The following is a 17,025-nucleotide window of genomic DNA, read 5'->3' on the forward strand; positions in this document are numbered from 1 at the left end:
TGGGTCCAGTGTGTCCAACACACAGAAAGAGCCAGCCGCTGTGGCTGAGCGGTTCTAGGCGCTTCAGTCCGGAACCGCGCTGCTGCTATGGTGGCAGGTCAGAATTCTGGATGTGTGTGATGTCCTTAGGTTAGTTAAGTTTAAGTAGTTCTAAGTCTAGGGGACTGATGACCTCAGATGTGGTTCAAATCCTGCCCTGGGCATGGATGTGTGTGATGTCCTTAGGTTAGTTAGGTTTAAGTAGTTCTAAGTCTAGGGGGACTGATGACCTCATATGTGGTTCAAATCCTGCCCCGAGCATGGATGTATGTGATGTCCTTAGGTTAGTTAGGTTTAAGTAGTTTTAAGTCTAGGGGACTGATGACCTCAGATGATAAGTCCCGCCGGCCAGTGTGGCCGTGCGGTTCTAGGCGCATCAGTCTGGAACCGCGCGACCGCTACGGTCTCAGGTTCGAATCCTGCCTCGGGCATGGATGTGTGTGATGTCCTTAGGTTAGTTAGGTTTAAGTAGTTTTAAGTCTAGGGGACTGATGACCACAGATGTTAAGTCCCATAGTGCTCAGAGCCATTTTTTTTTATAAGTCCCATAGTGCTTAGAGCCATTTGAACACAGGAAGATTCGTTGCAGTGCCTCAACTGGCTTCCTTCTAACCAACACACGGCCACCGCTGGCACCGTGGCAGAACCATCTTCCATTAGAAAACACAACACTTAATTTCTGAGGTCATCAGTCCCCTAGAACTTAGAACTACATAAACCTACCTAACCTAAGGACATCACACATATCCATGCCCGAGGCAGGATTCGAACCTGCGACCGTAGCGGTCGCGCGGTTCCAGACTGTAGCGCCTAGAACCGCTCGGCCACTCCGGCCGGCACACCTCCTCCCTGCCCTTTGATGAGCTCTCGCTAGACACCACTTTAGTCCCTAATGGCGGTGGTATGGTGTCAATGGAATGCACTGTACAGAGCGTCTCCTTGATGTAACCCATTCATAACAGTTCGCTGTGTCACTGTGGTCCAACTGCTGCGCAAACTGCTGCTGCATCTGCTATACACCGAATGCGATCGTCTTCCCTCTCGGTAGTGCCGTACGGCTGCCTGGAGGCCGGTCTTCTTGCAAAAGTACATTCCCGTGATCACCGCTGCCAGCAATCATCTACAGTGGCTACATTCCTGCCAACATCCAGCTTCTCGTAGCCGCAATACACGACCTCGTCCAGTGAGGTGTTGACAATGGCGCCTTTGTCGCCTTAAAGGCATTCTCGACTAACATCAACTCACCACGCCCAGTGTGCGTCTCCATAGCTGACTGGTGGTACTTCCTTCGGCAGTACATATACTAAAATTGGAACGACACAGAGAAAGCCGGCATGGTAGCTCAATCCGTTCCGTCGGACGTCCGCCCCGAACAAATGCAACGAACAAAATGAGATTTTTAAAAAAGTGGTCAGCGCATCGGTACCCGGCTGGGTGGGAGATTTTCTCCGCTCGGGGACTGGGTGTCGTGTTATCTGCATCATCATACCACCCTCATCGATATACAAGTCACCGAAGTGGCTTCAACTAAAAGACCTGCACGAGGCGACCGATCTATACGACGGGAGGCCCTCTCCACTTGACATTTACTTACCACGCCCAGTCTCAAGGGGAACTAACGCACACAACCGTTAGAGCGTGTATTTAAAGAAAACCTGATTTGCATCTTCATAGTGGCGCTACTGACGCCTCTCTTACGCGACTGGCGCGAAGCTTGAAAAGACATCATGTTTCAGATGTAGTAACACGCTTACCAACTTTCCTTTACGTCGCACAACTCCTGCTTTGTGTTGTGATTTTTTATCAGCAGTGTTCCTGAAGATTTGTTATAGTTCTAGAGCTCTCTATAAAATGTGAATAGTTCTGCACAATCTCGTTTTAAAAAATTGACGAAGAAACAAACGTTTTCACACATGAATTTGTTGAAAGAATTGAAGTTGGCTCCAACAGAAAGGTACAGTCACCTTAATTTGTAAAACCTCCCATCGACAAGTGAGGGACACATAACGTTGTGTATTATTTTTTACAAATTTCAATGGTTTTGATCGCAATATATTGTAATACGAGTGTCGTCCACAAAGTAAGTTCCGTTTCTACCTCTATCCGCGGCAGCGCTAAGATCGCAGTTCCGAGCATGGGCGGCAGTTACTCTGACTCAAGGAGAAGATATGTACGCCATTTTCAGATCACTGCTGACGACGTGGGCTTTGTAGTGCTTCTTTATAATGTCAGCCGTAATTGAAAATGTCGCCGCGTGTGAAATCAGATCTATGATTCGTTTTCTAAATGCAAAGAAAGTTAAACCAAAGCAAATCCATCGGCAAATGAACAGAGTATGACGCACGCAATACCAAACTCTGGGCTACACTCATCGCACTTCGCCCTTCCTCCAGTTTCCCAATGATTCTTCCTCCAAATGTTGCTGCCAGGCCGTGTTGTGGTGAAAAATGCCACCACAATGCACTCTAACTGCTTACTGATTGACACACACTGTCTTTTCCTGTTCCTTCAACAGCCTCGTGTTGTGGGGCCAGCCCCGTTTGACACTATAGTCACACTGACCTCACGCCGGGGCAAATGAGATACATGGGCCCTTTGGTATGCGTCACAGCACGAGACACTACAGGTCTTCTGAGTGCCAGCAGGCGTCTCCGGCGAGGGGGGGGACTTACTATTTCAGAACGAATTTAATAACTCTTGACTGCGCTTTTAAATACATGGAGACTCTCGATAACACACAATAAGGTTAAAACCTTTAGTGGGTACCTTTTCACTGACATATTGATTTCCGCTGGGCAATGCACGAGGCCGAGCGTTCGTGATATGTGGCATATTAATTGGAAGAATGCAGAATGTTGAAATTAACAGCACAGATAATCTGTAAAAATCAGCAGAGTCCTCTAACTGGGGAGGTATCAAGAATGGTGTCCCACAGGGTTCAGTCATGTGTTCCTTACTGTTCTTAATATATATTAATGACTTGCCACTCTATACTCATGAAGATGCAAAGCTAGTTCGTTTTCCTGATGATACAAGTATAGTAATCACACCCAACAAACAAGAATGATTCAAATGGCTCTGAACACTGTGGGACTTAACATCTGAGGTCATCAGTCCCCTAGAACTTAGAACTACTTAAACCTAACTAACCTAAGGACATCACACACATCCATGCCCGAGGCAGGATTCGAACCTGCGACCGTAGCGGTCCTGCGGCTCCAGACTGAAGCGCCTAGAACCTCTCGGCCACACAACAAACAAGAATCCGCTGAGGAAATTGTAAATTATGTCTTTCAGAAAATTATTAAGTGTTTGTCTGCAAATGGACGTTCACTAAATATTGAGAAAACACGGTGTATACAATTCTGTACAATAAATGGAATAACACCATTGATAAATATATACTATGAACAGAAGGCGGAATATTCAAAATTTCTGGGGGTGTGCAATGATGAGAAATTGGATTGGAAAAACACATCGATGATCGGCTGAAACGGTTAGGTTCAGCTACTTATGCTATTAGGGCTATTGCAAATTTTGGTGATAAAAATATCAGTAAATTAGTCTACCATCCCTGTTTTCATTCAGTGCTTTCATATGGCATCATCTTTTGAGGTAATACATCATTAAGAGAAAAAGTATTCATTGCACAAAAGCGTGTAATAAGAATAATAGCTGGAGCGCACCCAAGATCACCATGCAGACATTTATTTAAGGAACTTGGGATATTCACAGTGCTTTCGCAATACATATATTCCTTTATGAAATTTGTTGTTAATAACCCATCCCAGTTCAAAAATAACAGCGAAGTGAATAGCTACAACACTATAAGAAAGAGTTATCTTTACTATTCCGGGTTAAATCTGACTTTGGCACAGAAAGGGGTGAATTATGCTGCCACAAAAATCTTTGGTCATTTTCCAAATAGCTTTAAAAGTCTGACAGATAGCCAACCAATATTTTTAAAAAAAATTAAAGAATTTCTGAATGACAACTCCTTCTATTCAATGGGTGAATTTTTAGATAATAAGTAGTAACTGTAAAAAAATTATTTTGTGTAGAAGAAAAGTTATGTTACAGTGACACGTTCCACGTCATTACGAAATGTCGTATTCATGATCTATGGAACAAGTATTAATGTATGTATGTAAGACGACTTCTGTGATATGACGAGTTCGGTGAGGACCCATATTTCTCGTGGCATTGCCTCGCGCCATGTGAAGTCCACCTTTCTGTACACTACTGGGAGACTCTGGCAACATGCTCCCGCATTTTCATTCATTTCCACCGAATTATTAATGCTTTAAGTTCCTTTATGTACCTCGTCCTTGAGTCTCGCAGAGCAGTTTATATCAATAGTTTCAAATATTTGGGCCTGGATTGCGATCACGAAGCGATATTAACACACAAACCATATGGCTGCAATGAAGTCAATGTACCAGCTCACCGTCTTGAAAGCTAACGTTGGTAGCAACCAGAAGTAAGTGAACATCGGTCTGAAGTCACACACTGTCTTCTGACTTCTGTCAAAACAGCTACTCGCGTCAGCCGCTGCGACTAAAGTCTTCTTAGAGTGAATATGTTTCCTCCAGACTGATACCATCTCATGATCAAACCGGAAATTACTAGATACGTTTATCGAATAATATTTCTCCATACAGCAATTGCACACATTGCCTATAACATGTAACGCAGCTGAAACAAAATGTAAACTGAGCTGCTTTATTTTGTACTCATTTCCCCTTAAAATGAAGGAAGTGAAAGTATTTCATCTATCTGGGAAGAAAATTCCGAAGAAAGTTCTATGAGTTCGATCAAAGATTCTCAACTCTCTCTCTCTCTCTCTCTCTCTCTCTCTCTCTCTCTCTCTCTCTCTCTCTCCTTTGCGGAATCACCCTACTTTTTACTTTAACCGCGTGCCACAGACTGGTTGTTTGTCTTCTTTTTTAACCCTTACGAGAAAGACAGGAGTGAGGTTACACAATCATTTAACAGTTAACGTTGAATACTGGTATCCAAAACTTGCTTAGTATCATTTCGTTATAACAACATTTGTCTTCTTCGTATTATCTCCATGATGTCTTTGTAAATTTCTTCAGCAATTCTATAAAACAGTTCCATAATACTCTTGTATCACTCTACCAAACACTGAACTCTTTTAGCAAGTCTCTAAACCGACCGCTTTCTTCAATGTGACTTGAAAATTCCAAATATTAGAAGTAAAAATCTTGAATAGGTCGCGAGACACTGATTCATGTACACTAACCTTTGCCAATACAGCATATTATTCGACAATCCTTACAATAATCGGAAACCTAAAATTGATACTTTTTGTTCGTTCTTCTTAGTGTTTATTATTCAAGTGGCTGGAACGATTCTCCAAACAACTGCATCTTCGGACTAAGAAGACAGTACGAACTGATGTCGATAGCTTTCTAAAATCTAACAAGACAGAATATCTTTGCTCATCCGGGTCTACGATTTTGAAGATCCGATGCACGAAGACAGTGAGACGTCCTCAGTGTGCTGTTCCCTTCTAACCTTAACTCAGAGTTACAAGAGGAAAATTTTCACACATTGAGCTCACAGCATAAATGAACACCATTGCTCTTTACACATACCAAGCTAAACTCCTAAGTTACAAACCCGAAATGCGTTACTGGAAACCTTTTGTGAGAAATTAATAGTGAAAATCGGAGAGGAAATTTATTTCACAGTGAATAAACTTAAATTATCTACATGAGAATACTCACAGTTGCCATTGGTCGTATTCGTGCAATCTGGGGCGAAGCGACTGTTTACTGTCCTATAGTTATTGACGTACTTTTATACACGGTAATGAACAGTGCTAATCTAAAATGCATGATACTTTTTTTTATTTTTAGAGTCTACCGGATGAGAAAGAGAAACGAAATCAGTTAATTATCTGCTCAACATTAAGACATAGCGTTAGCTCACATGAACGAGAATAGAAAAAGCAAGCACCTGTGAGATTTTAAGGAACCATCATGGAATTCATCTGAAGTGATTTAGGGAAATGCCGATGTCACAATGGCAATACGGTAGACTGAATATTGTACCATACGAATGCGGGCTGGAGCTGTTGTTTTAAAAACTGCCTCACACTGCTCAGTTGATAAAGCTATGGGGGGTTGTTGGCTGGGAGACACTGATGGGAAATTCAGCCAATTTGTTGGAAAAGTTTTCTCAAATCGTTTATAAGGACTCCATTTCCTGCGAAGTGTAACTGTTCGCGGTCTATGACTGTGACTGTGGGGAGAGTATACAGTTAAGCATCTGATACTAATCACATAAATAGAAGACGCTAGAGGATGAAATCCATATAATTAGTTCTGCTTCCGATGGACTGATATCGTCAAAAGTGCCTTCTTGACCCACTAACACACTGTCGAAGATGGGGATTGAACTCAGACCGCTGGAGTTTACCCAGTTGGTTAGGGACATTACGCCACTAATTCATTTTCCCTTACCATCGACATTCAAATAATTTTTTTCGTTGGTGGGATTCGAAGCGGATACGTTGATAAGGTGTGAGAGCAAAAACCGCTATTTAATGACGTTGCTGTGGAACATTGTCAACAGGGCCGTGAAATTCCTCCTCGGGTCACGTCTGCAAAATCCCACGGTGAAGTTTATTTGTTCAGAGGGAGATAGCAGTTGTTGAGGCGCTGCGTCAGAAATTATATCTGACGCGTCCTTGAACTTATCAGATAACATCTGTCGGCCACTTAGATCTGATATGCAGCTTCGAGAAGTGTATTGCAGAATGGCATTCTTTCTCACCATCAAATACGATAAGAGATAAGTGATACGGACTGCCGCTGTATCCAACCAGCTGGTCACCGAGGGCGTAAATTTCAGATCTCTTTGGTACAAAGAGTAAGAATCTACTTGTGTTACGAGATCGGTAGTCTAGAATAATTCAGTTCCTCTCACAATGTGATACAATCAATGCAAAGCTCGCATAGCTAAAACTAGTACCTCAGCGTTAACAGTTCGGTGACTTGTCTCTACATCTACATACATCTACATCTATACTCCGCGAGCCACCTTACGGTGTGTGGCGGAGGGTACTTATTGTACCACTATCTGATCCCCCCTTCCCTGTTCCATTCACGAATTGTGCGTGGGAAGAACGACTGCTTGTAAGTCTCCGTATTTGCTCTAATTTCTCGGATCTTTTCGTTGTGATCATTACGCGAGATATATGTGGGCGGTAGTAATATGTTGCCCATCTCTTCCCGGAATGTGCTCTCTCGTAATTTCGATAATAAACCTCTCCGTATTGCGTAACGCCTTTCTTGAAGTGTCCGCCACTGGAGCTTGTTCAGCATTTCCGTAACGCTCTCGCGCTGACTAAATGTCCCCATGACGAATCGCGCTGCTTTTCGCTGGATCATGTCTATCTCTTCTATTAATCCAACCTGGTAAGGGTCCCATACTGATGAGCAATACTCAAGAATCGGACGAACAAGCGTTTTGTAAGCTACTTCTTTCGTCGATGAGTCACATTTTCTTAGAATTCTTCCTATGAATCTCAACCTGGCGCCTGCTTTTCCCACTATTTGTTTTATGTGATCATTCCACTTCAGATCGCTCCGGATAGTAACTCCTAAGTATTTTACGGTCGTTACCGCTTCCAATGATTTACCACCTATGGCATAATCGTACTGGAATGGATTTCTGCCCCTATGTATGCGCATTATATTACATTTATCTACGTTTAGGGAAAGCTGCCAGCTGTCGCACCATGCATTAATCCTCTGCAGGTCCTCCTGGAGTACGTACGAGTCTTCTGATGTTGCTACTTTCTTGTAGACAACCGTGTCATCTGCAAATAGCCTCGCGGAGCTACCGATGTTGTCAACTAAGTCATTTATGTATATTGTAAACAATAAAGGTCCTATCACGCTTCCCTGCGGTACTCCCGAAATTACCTCTACATCTGCAGATTTTGAACCGTTAAGAATGACATGTTGTGTTCTTTCTTCTAGGAAATCCTGAATCCAATCACAAACCTGGTCCGATATTCCGTAAGCTCGTATTTTTTTCACTAAACGTAAGTGCGGAACCGTATCAAATGCCTTCCTGAAGTCCAGGAATACGGCATCAATCTGCTCGCCAGTGTCTACGGCACTGTGAATTTCTTGGGCAAATAGGGCGAGCTGAGTTTCACATGATCTCTGTTTGCGTAATCCATGTTGCGAGTAGTTCCAACGTTGCGCTGCTACACTTCACACAATTGCGTTTCTTTGCCATCCGTTTTGGACCACTGTCGCTTATATTCAACAAACAATCCAATTAAAGTAAAAAAATGATGGTCTCAAAAGGTGCGTTTAGGTTGCTTTCTGAGACAACATGCCAAGAAAAATAAATAAATAAATAAACGAATAAAAGCAATATCTAGAAGCTTTCATGGCAATCGACTCTTTCACAGACGGAGTATTATTGTGGTACGGGTAATTTCCAAGACTGATTGCCTATCGAAGTTGGAGGGCTCCAAACGATACATATCGAAGTTGCGATAGTAACTCGAGTATGGAAGTCTCGTGGCGCGTGTTACGAGTATGTTTAAAGGTGTCACTACAGAACGACTAAAGAAAAGCGTTAGAGAAGCACTCGCAAACGGAAAGGGGACGACTTACCTTAGTCGTCGTCGGTGTTATCGTGTTGTGACAGTCCGCGTGATGTATAAGCTGCAGGGACAAATCCTTTTTTCCCATACCCAGGGTAAACTCTGCCAATATCGCGTAGGGATATCGGCAGAGTGTCACATGAGTCGACTTTCCCCTGCAAACGCAAGTTGTGAAAGTATAGGTACTGGAACAAATACAGTTCGTCCCTCTATCATGGCCGTTCTTCTCTTTTTATGGTTGACTTGACAGACTTCCACAGGCGTTCTATGTTCTGGGTATGGACACTGGCGTCATCTGAAGAGACAAACTTGACAGAGTGGTTCACAAATTCGTGCTCGAAGTTTTCAGCTTTGAGACTCTGGTATAACTGAAACCCGTCTGTGATGACTTTTCTTCCAGGCAGTATGAAATACTTTATAAGACCCATTAAAGTGACCTTGTCTCGCGACGATACCCTGACAATGAAACATTTGCGTGACTCCCTTTCCATCCCACTAAAAACCCAAATATGATCTACTTCACTTTTAGAAGGTCGTCCTCTCTGATTCTTTCGTCTAGCAATGTGAGACTCGTCTACTTCCACTATTTTATTCGGTCCACCAGTTGGCACACTGTCATTTGTCACTATGACGTAGCACACTTCTCGGCAAAACCCGAAGTAATCACAGACGGTATTCGCCGGTAGCTCAGTTTCTGATGCTGTGGCTTGCAGAGTATAATTTCGAATCGAGCACGACACAAGAATTACGCTTGTCTGAATCGACAATTTAGAGGACTCGAACAACGTATTTTTCCTGATGCTGGTTCGCTTCCACAAAGTCCGCAATGAAACTGCAACGGAATCTCAGTGTCCGCACTTCTCTTACGCAGTTTCACAGATTTCGCAGCACCACAGTCAACACAGTCCCTCCTGTCGTCGTCCGGCAGAAGTCTGTATGTCTGGCAAAAAGTCAAACATTTGTCTACACTGTATATGCATGGAATCAGAGTTTTCCTTGTGAGGCAATCCGCAGAAGAAACTGAGAAGCAGCACACATTACACTCGCTATGAAGGGAAACTGTCATAAACAATTATGGCGGGAACGTAATGTACTCAAACTGAAAAAATAACGCAAAACTGATACAAATGACGATCACAAGAAATTATCATAACGCGCGCCACGAGACTACCGTAATCGATTTAACCATCGCAACTTCGGTATGTATCGTTTGGAGCCCTCCAACTTCGATAGGAAATCATTTTTGGAAATTACCGTGGTACGGATGTTTTTTCGTGTTTTCTTTCCAGATTTTTCCAGTGGCCTGACTTGGAGTTGCCGCTTCATTTCAAACTAACTAATAGAGCAAATACTTTTTCCTGCTGCAAGAAAACCTGTAATCAAATTTAGTGTAAAATGAAATCGAAACAAATTATGACAGAAAAAGGACCTAGAAACAAAACAAGCAAGAGCCATCTACAATGTAATCCGTGTATTGTTCGTCACTGAAAGTTAGTGGACAAAAGATTGCAGATAGAACAGGCTCTCTGACCACGGGCAAATATGCTGGAAACGTAAAACATTCATTGAAGTTGTGTCTGGCATCGACCACGATGTGCTAAACAAAAGGGAAATTCATGCCCGTAGACAATGTAGGAAGACTAATATTTAATACAAATCTGTGTGACATTCACTTAAAATTATCCTCAATACGCAGCTTTGCAAAATTCAACACATATAAGGACCAATACAATGCTATACAGTGTGTCTACCGTCGTCTGAAGTGTGTTCTCGTCAGTGATGGCCGTCACACATAACATGTAATCGCAACTATCACAGTAAAACCTTCTTACTGTCTGCGAATGCTCCTATGACAAAGGAACTTCACAATAATGAATAGATTTTTCAAATTTGTATCTTTCTGTTACTTTCAAGTCATTCGGTATATGCTGGAGTTAAATTAAGTTCCTATGGAAACATCGTGTGGATTGCACGAGACAAAACTCTGTTGTTTAAGCGAAAGGCATCAGATCCAGTTCGATAGATAATATATTAAAAATTTACACGAATAAGTGATTACCTCGTCAAATTCTCGGACGTAACGGTATGGATTGTAGCTCGATAGCATTTCGTGAAACTTACTTCTTGGCTGCAAGTGCCCATGGCGTGCTGTGCTGTATTAGAAACGCGGGTTTAGTAGGTCACTGTATTGCGTTACCCCGGAAACTTTACGTCCCAATAATGCACATTTTCGCGTAGTCTGTGTGAACGAGAAGTTTTAACACGATTATCGGTTTGCTGGAGTATTATCGGTTTTCTGGAATATACGTTTTATGTCAGGAGACACAGTGCCTGAAACATTCAAAAGCTCATGTATTACAGCAACTCAAAAGGGAAGTAGATAACACGAAGTAACGTAAAAAACAAATTTGTACTACTTCTTTATGTATACACGCCAGGAGTATTAATAAAACACATTAATGTAAAATAAAAACTGAACATACAGAAGTAATAGTACCACATGAATGAACTTTCATTCTCCTGTTATAGTGCTCTTTAATTTCAATACTGTTTTACATATAGACGATATCTGGGGTAAGTGAAGTATGTCAAGGAAATCCTGATAAACATGTACACAGAACCATAATACAACCTCACTGAAATTCATCTGATTTCAAGAACTGCGATTCTATATGCATTCAAATTATGTTAACAAAAGGATTCTCTAAATAAAAGATTGACCAATCAGCAAGTGAAAACACAGTCTTTAATAGTTCAGTGTCATGTCTTTTATCAGCACAGCGATTTGAAGCGTAATGTGTAGTACCCTCCATCAGTGACTCAGTGAAATATAGCGTTTTTACGTTCTGCCGTAGGAGATATTAGACAGTATTTTCTATAGTTTGTTTGACACAAGACAAATATCTCGACTAAGGCTTGATTAACATTTACCTGTGTGTTGTTGAGGTTATGACGCAGCTCTCCACGCTACTCTATCCTGTGTAAGCCTCTTCGTCTCCGATTAACTATTGCAGCCTAGATCCTTTTGACCTTGTTTTGTAAGCCACGTCATCCCTTGGTTTCCCTCTACGATTTTTGTTGCCCCGCTCAAACACACACTCTTCTTTACATTACCAAATTGCAGACTGACCACTCTTTCACGCCTCAAAATGTGTCCTGTCAGCCGATTCCGCCTTTTAATCAAGTTAAGCCATATACCTCTTTTTTCCCCAGTTCGATTCAGTTCAAATGGCTCTGAGCACTATGGGACTCAACTGCTGAGGTCATTAGTCCCCTAGAACTTAGAACTAGTTAAACCCAACTAACCTAAGGACATCACAAACATCCATGCCCGAGGCAGGATTCGAACTTGCGACCGTAGCGGTCTTGCGGTTCCAGACTGCAGCGCCTTTAACCGCACGGCCACTTCGGCCGGCTCGATTCAGTACCTCCTCATTACTCTATCTACCCATCTAATCTTCAGTGTTCTTCAGTAGCAACTCATTCCAAAAGCTATTTTTGTCTGAACTGCTTATCGTGCACGTTTAACTTCCGTACAACGCTACGCTCCAGACAGATTCCGCCGGAATAGACTTTCCAACTCTTAGATGCGATGTTAACAAACCCCCCTTTTCCGGAAACGCTATATCAAGTCTGCATTCTATATCTTCTCTACTTCGAATAGCACCAGTTATTTCGCTGTCCGAATAGCGTAACTCATCCACTACTTTTGGTGTCTCATTTTCTAATCTTATTCCCTCAACATACCCTGACTGAATTTGACTACATTTCATTACTCTTGTTCATCTTCTAAACTCTTCTCTAGAAACTATCTTTTCCATTCAACTGCTGTTTCACTTCCTTTGGTGTCCCTGACTGAATCACAGTGTCATCTTGGAACTTCAAAGTTTTTATTTCTTCTCTTTGAACTTAAATTCCTTTTCCAATTTTTTCTTTGGTTTGCTTTCGTGCTTCCTCAATATTAAGACTTGTAGCATTAGGTAAAGGCTGATACCCTGTTCATTTCCTTCTCAACCATCGTTATCCATGCCCTTCAACTCCAGTTTGTTTTCTGTACAAAGGGCAAATAACCTGTCGATCCCTGTATCTTGTCCTTGCTACCTTCAGAACATTACTGTGTGTTCCAGTCAACATTGTCAGAATCTTTCTTTAAATATACATTTGCTACAAAAGTTGTTTTTTGTCTCTAACTTATCTTTTAAGCTACGTCGTAGGGTTAGTATTCCCTTGTGTACTCCTACATTCCTCCGGAATCCATTCTGATCTTCCCCGGAGGTCGTCATCTACAAGCTTTTCTGTTGCAAAAAAATTCGTGTCATTATTTCGCAGGCATGACTTCGTAAACTGAGAATTCGGTAATATTCACATGTGTCAGCACCTGCCTTCTTTGGAACTGCAGTTATGATAGTCTTTTTGAAGCCAGAGTTTTTCGCTTTCTTACATTTCTTGTGCAATGCCCTAGTATTCGAAAAGCGTTTCGCCTTCATCATTCCAGGCAAATACCTTGCTCCTCCCAGCAACTGGTCTGCAGCCAATTGCCCACCATTCGTGTCAAGCTGAGTTCAAATTCTTTTAATAACGACCCCGGCATTATCGGTTAGTAAGTACCAACATTTCATCCGTCTTCTATAGAGTGAAATAATTCATTATGTTCTACAGAAATAAGTCAACCATCCATTGATAAAACTGAGTTGTCGCCTTGAAAAAAAAAATCCAAAAATGATGAGAAAATTTTCAGTTTTATAGTTATATAATTGAAATGGTCCTGTGATTTAAGGTTCTAGAGAAACACATCATTACTGCTAAACATGACAGGTCATGGCAAGAAAAGAGAAAATGTGAAACTCGGGCGATGCATAAAGGAGAAACTACTGTTAGTAAATTTGATATTTTTTAAGCAAAAAGGTTAATAATGGCTATAAAAAAAAGTTTTCGGCAAGAAATTGCATGACCCAAAACGTGGCATAGAGGGACGTTCATGTACGTTTTATTGACCTTACGAACAGAAAAACTGGGGGAGGTTTAAGTTGGGATAAAATCTTTTGAAAAAGTGGGAGTTCGTAGAGACAATCACGAGTAGCGATGCCAATAATCACGAGGAAAATAACACACGAAAAGAAGTCATGAAAAAATCTGCTGCAGATATTGAAATATACTACTGGCGATTAAAATTGCTCTCACCAAGAAGAAATGTAGATGATAAACAGATATTCATTGGACAAATATATTATACTAAAACTGACATGTGATTACATTTTCACGCAATTTGGGTGGATAGATCCAGAGAAATCAGTACCCAGAACAACCACCTCTGGCCGTAATAACGGCCTTGATACGCCTGGGCATCGAGTCAAACAGAGCTTGGATGGCGTGCACAGGTACAGCTGCCCATGCAGCTTCAATACGATACCACAGTTCATCACTGCACGTTCAGCGAGATGTACTTACTAAACCGGAGCCTGTCGCCTTAGCCAGTCGCTTTGCGGATCGCTGACATGTACAGGTATCCCTTCTCACAAAGCACCGTATCAGCAAGCTGCGACAAGCACTTGCAGAGTTACGCTTATCGAAATGCTTATCTTGACAGAAAGCGAACGCCTTCACAGCTGAGAATGCTACAACTCGGCACGTATTCAGAGAACAAACTAGGCACTATTAATTCTGACATATATCTCCTTTGCTCTTGATATATGGGAACATTGTTCAAGATAATGAAATTCGATGTTGGGTGCTGATTTGAACATCTACGTACACGATCTGTTGCTGTCATCATAATGGTTCTCACTTTAGACGCAAAGATCTTTCCGTTTGACGCCAAAGACAAAGGATTTTCTTCATAGTGGGTGTAGTGGGTATCACATCAAGAAATTTATTAAGATAAAGTGATATTTTTCAAGTCTGCTGTACTTATTTTATTGGTTCACGACTATTTTATGCCTTTTGGGCTATTTTCAAGTGATTTTATGCCTTATTCAAAATGTCAGAAAGCAACAAGACAGCATAAATGTGAACCAAAAGGAATAGAACATCTAAATTGAAAGCCGCTGTGATTTTAATGCATGTGGCACATTTTTCTAATGTAGAGAACCACCTGAAATCAGCCTAAAAGTTAGAAGCTAATCGTTAACCGATAAAATAAATACAGCATAAGTCGAAATTGCCATCTTCTTTTGAAGACATTGTATTTTCTCTTGTCAACTACAGGCAGCATTACACCCACAAAATGTAATTACGAGTGCAGTCTACAATTGCATTTACTACGAAGACTCATAGTACTTCAGAGTCACCTTGTCTCCCAATTCCTGCTCTGAAAAATATCAGTGATTACTAGATCTACTCAGTTCTTTTGCATCGAAGCCGGACAAAACTGACAGTCACGTTTCGTAAATGTTACTGACCGTTGTGCATGCGTATCTGCTGAGAAATGAATAATGCAAGCAAGCGCTGATTTCTTTTCGCAGTATTAATTACTGCTCTCTTTACGGTTTTGTTTTAGACCGATCAGCACTTTATAGTTGATTTTATAAAACATGTACGCCCAAATCTGCTGGTAAGACAACTTATGAAAGATACTTGATTAGACGGGAGCTTCTTGTCTCTAAGCATGCCACATAAATAATTTTATTTGTATCACCCTTTATGGACGCGCATTTGTTTTTATTTTGTTACTAGTCTCGATCAAATACGATCATCTGCAGCTCTATCTGTGTTAATACAATTTTATAAAAACATACACTTATTAGCCAAGAATGACAGCGTCCATATATATATAGGGTGGTCAGAAAATGTGTGAAATGCTTGTAGGGATGTTACAGGGCAGGTTGTACTGAGACGTGAATGTTAAAAAAGAAATTCGATACGTTGCTTCGTTTCCGAGTTATTTAGCATAGAATTTAGCCAATCGGGTCGTCGCGCGCTCACACTCAAGCGGCCTGCCAGGGGCGGAGTTGCCCAACGAGCGCTTTGTTTGGTTAGCAGAAACTTGAATTTACGCGCGCGACGACGATCTGATTGGCTAACTTCAATGCTAAATAACTCGGAAACGGAGCAACGTATCGGATTTTTTTTTTTTTTTTTTTTTTTTGTAACATTCATATCTCAGTACAACCTGCCCTGCAACATCCCTACAAGCGTTTCAGACATTTTCTGACCACATTATGTATATATTGCTCTTGATCTATGGGAGCATATATAATGGTAAATCCGAAACCCAAGCAACTGCACGTGGCCAATACGATGGGGCGTACGACGGCGTTTCCTTGTGGACAATGACTGACATAAATTCTGCGAATTCAAGCACTACATCGCTGTACCCTTCACTGTCAGTATTTCGTCAATAAAATAAATAATAAAATCCTCGCGTTCCTAGCGGTACTACGAATATCCTAGGCTTACGATCTCCCCATGTCGCACACTAACGGGTTGAGGGCGACCTTATAGATGCTGCCACCGTTAAAAGGTTGAAGCATAACAACTGGACTCAGTACTTGAGAAACGCGACAGTCACCGAAAAACGGATATGCATCTTTGCAGTAAACAGTACAGAAAGGGAGCACAAATATAAGCAGATTAACATGTGCAAGTGCAGTTCTTAACTAGCGACTGTAAAAAATAAAATACTTCTCGCAGTTGACGCACAGCTGAGCGAAATGGGATTTCCTCAGGGATCTGTGCTTGGGCCCGATTTACAACCAATGTGGGAGAGGGACCGTTATTTTAGCGCTAAGTATCAAACGAATGATGTGTTTCTTGGCAACAAGAATGTATGCGTCGCCTAGGGACAAGCTCGCAGCCGGCTTACCTGTTGGCAGGAGATGGGAGTCCAACGGCGGGTGTGTGACTGTTGCGTCCGCTGAGCGCCGCTCGCCTTGTAAGAGGAGCGCGCGGCGCACACTTTGAACCACGAGCCCAGATACGGAGAGGCGCCCTTTGGACGCGCGTCTTGATAGCCAGCAGCCGGCTAGCCACTGGACGCGCCGAGGCGCGGGACGTGTGCACGTCCGCCGCCCGCTGTCGCCCTGGAGACCGAGGCGCCCCCGCCTGCGGACGTTGGCATCGCTGGACGGTGTGCCCGCCGACAAAGGAAGTGCGTCTGCAGAGCTGAACCGTATCCACCACTCGCGGAGAATGCTCAGAATACTGACCAGGCGCGCGATATAGGAGGTTCCTCAAGGGTCTGTTCTTGGTCCTGATTTACCACAAACATCATAATAATTCACAATTATGAAAAATTACAAAGAATATTTTAATGTATTTCCAAACGTTTCATATTTCGATGAAAATTCACTTGCTCAATCGAGATGACACACGGAAAAAGCTCAGTATGCTGA

The 17,025-nt window shown here is 42.1% G+C and overlaps 1 protein-coding gene across 1 annotated transcript in view; it reads right to left on the reverse strand.

Moving 5' to 3' along the window:
• Positions 1-16,653, reverse strand: part of LOC124596211 (retinaldehyde-binding protein 1) — a 119,469-nt gene extending 102,816 nt beyond the window's left edge. Inside the window, exon 1 of the mRNA XM_047135266.1 lies at positions 16,497-16,653. The gene's annotated coding sequence lies outside the window, so the exon portion shown is untranslated. The remainder of the gene's footprint in view (positions 1-16,496) is intronic.
• Between the last annotated feature and the right edge of the window lie 372 nt (positions 16,654-17,025).

This window comes from Schistocerca americana, chromosome 2, assembly GCF_021461395.2.
Source record: "Schistocerca americana isolate TAMUIC-IGC-003095 chromosome 2, iqSchAmer2.1, whole genome shotgun sequence".
Classification (NCBI taxonomy): domain Eukaryota; kingdom Metazoa; phylum Arthropoda; class Insecta; order Orthoptera; family Acrididae; genus Schistocerca; species Schistocerca americana.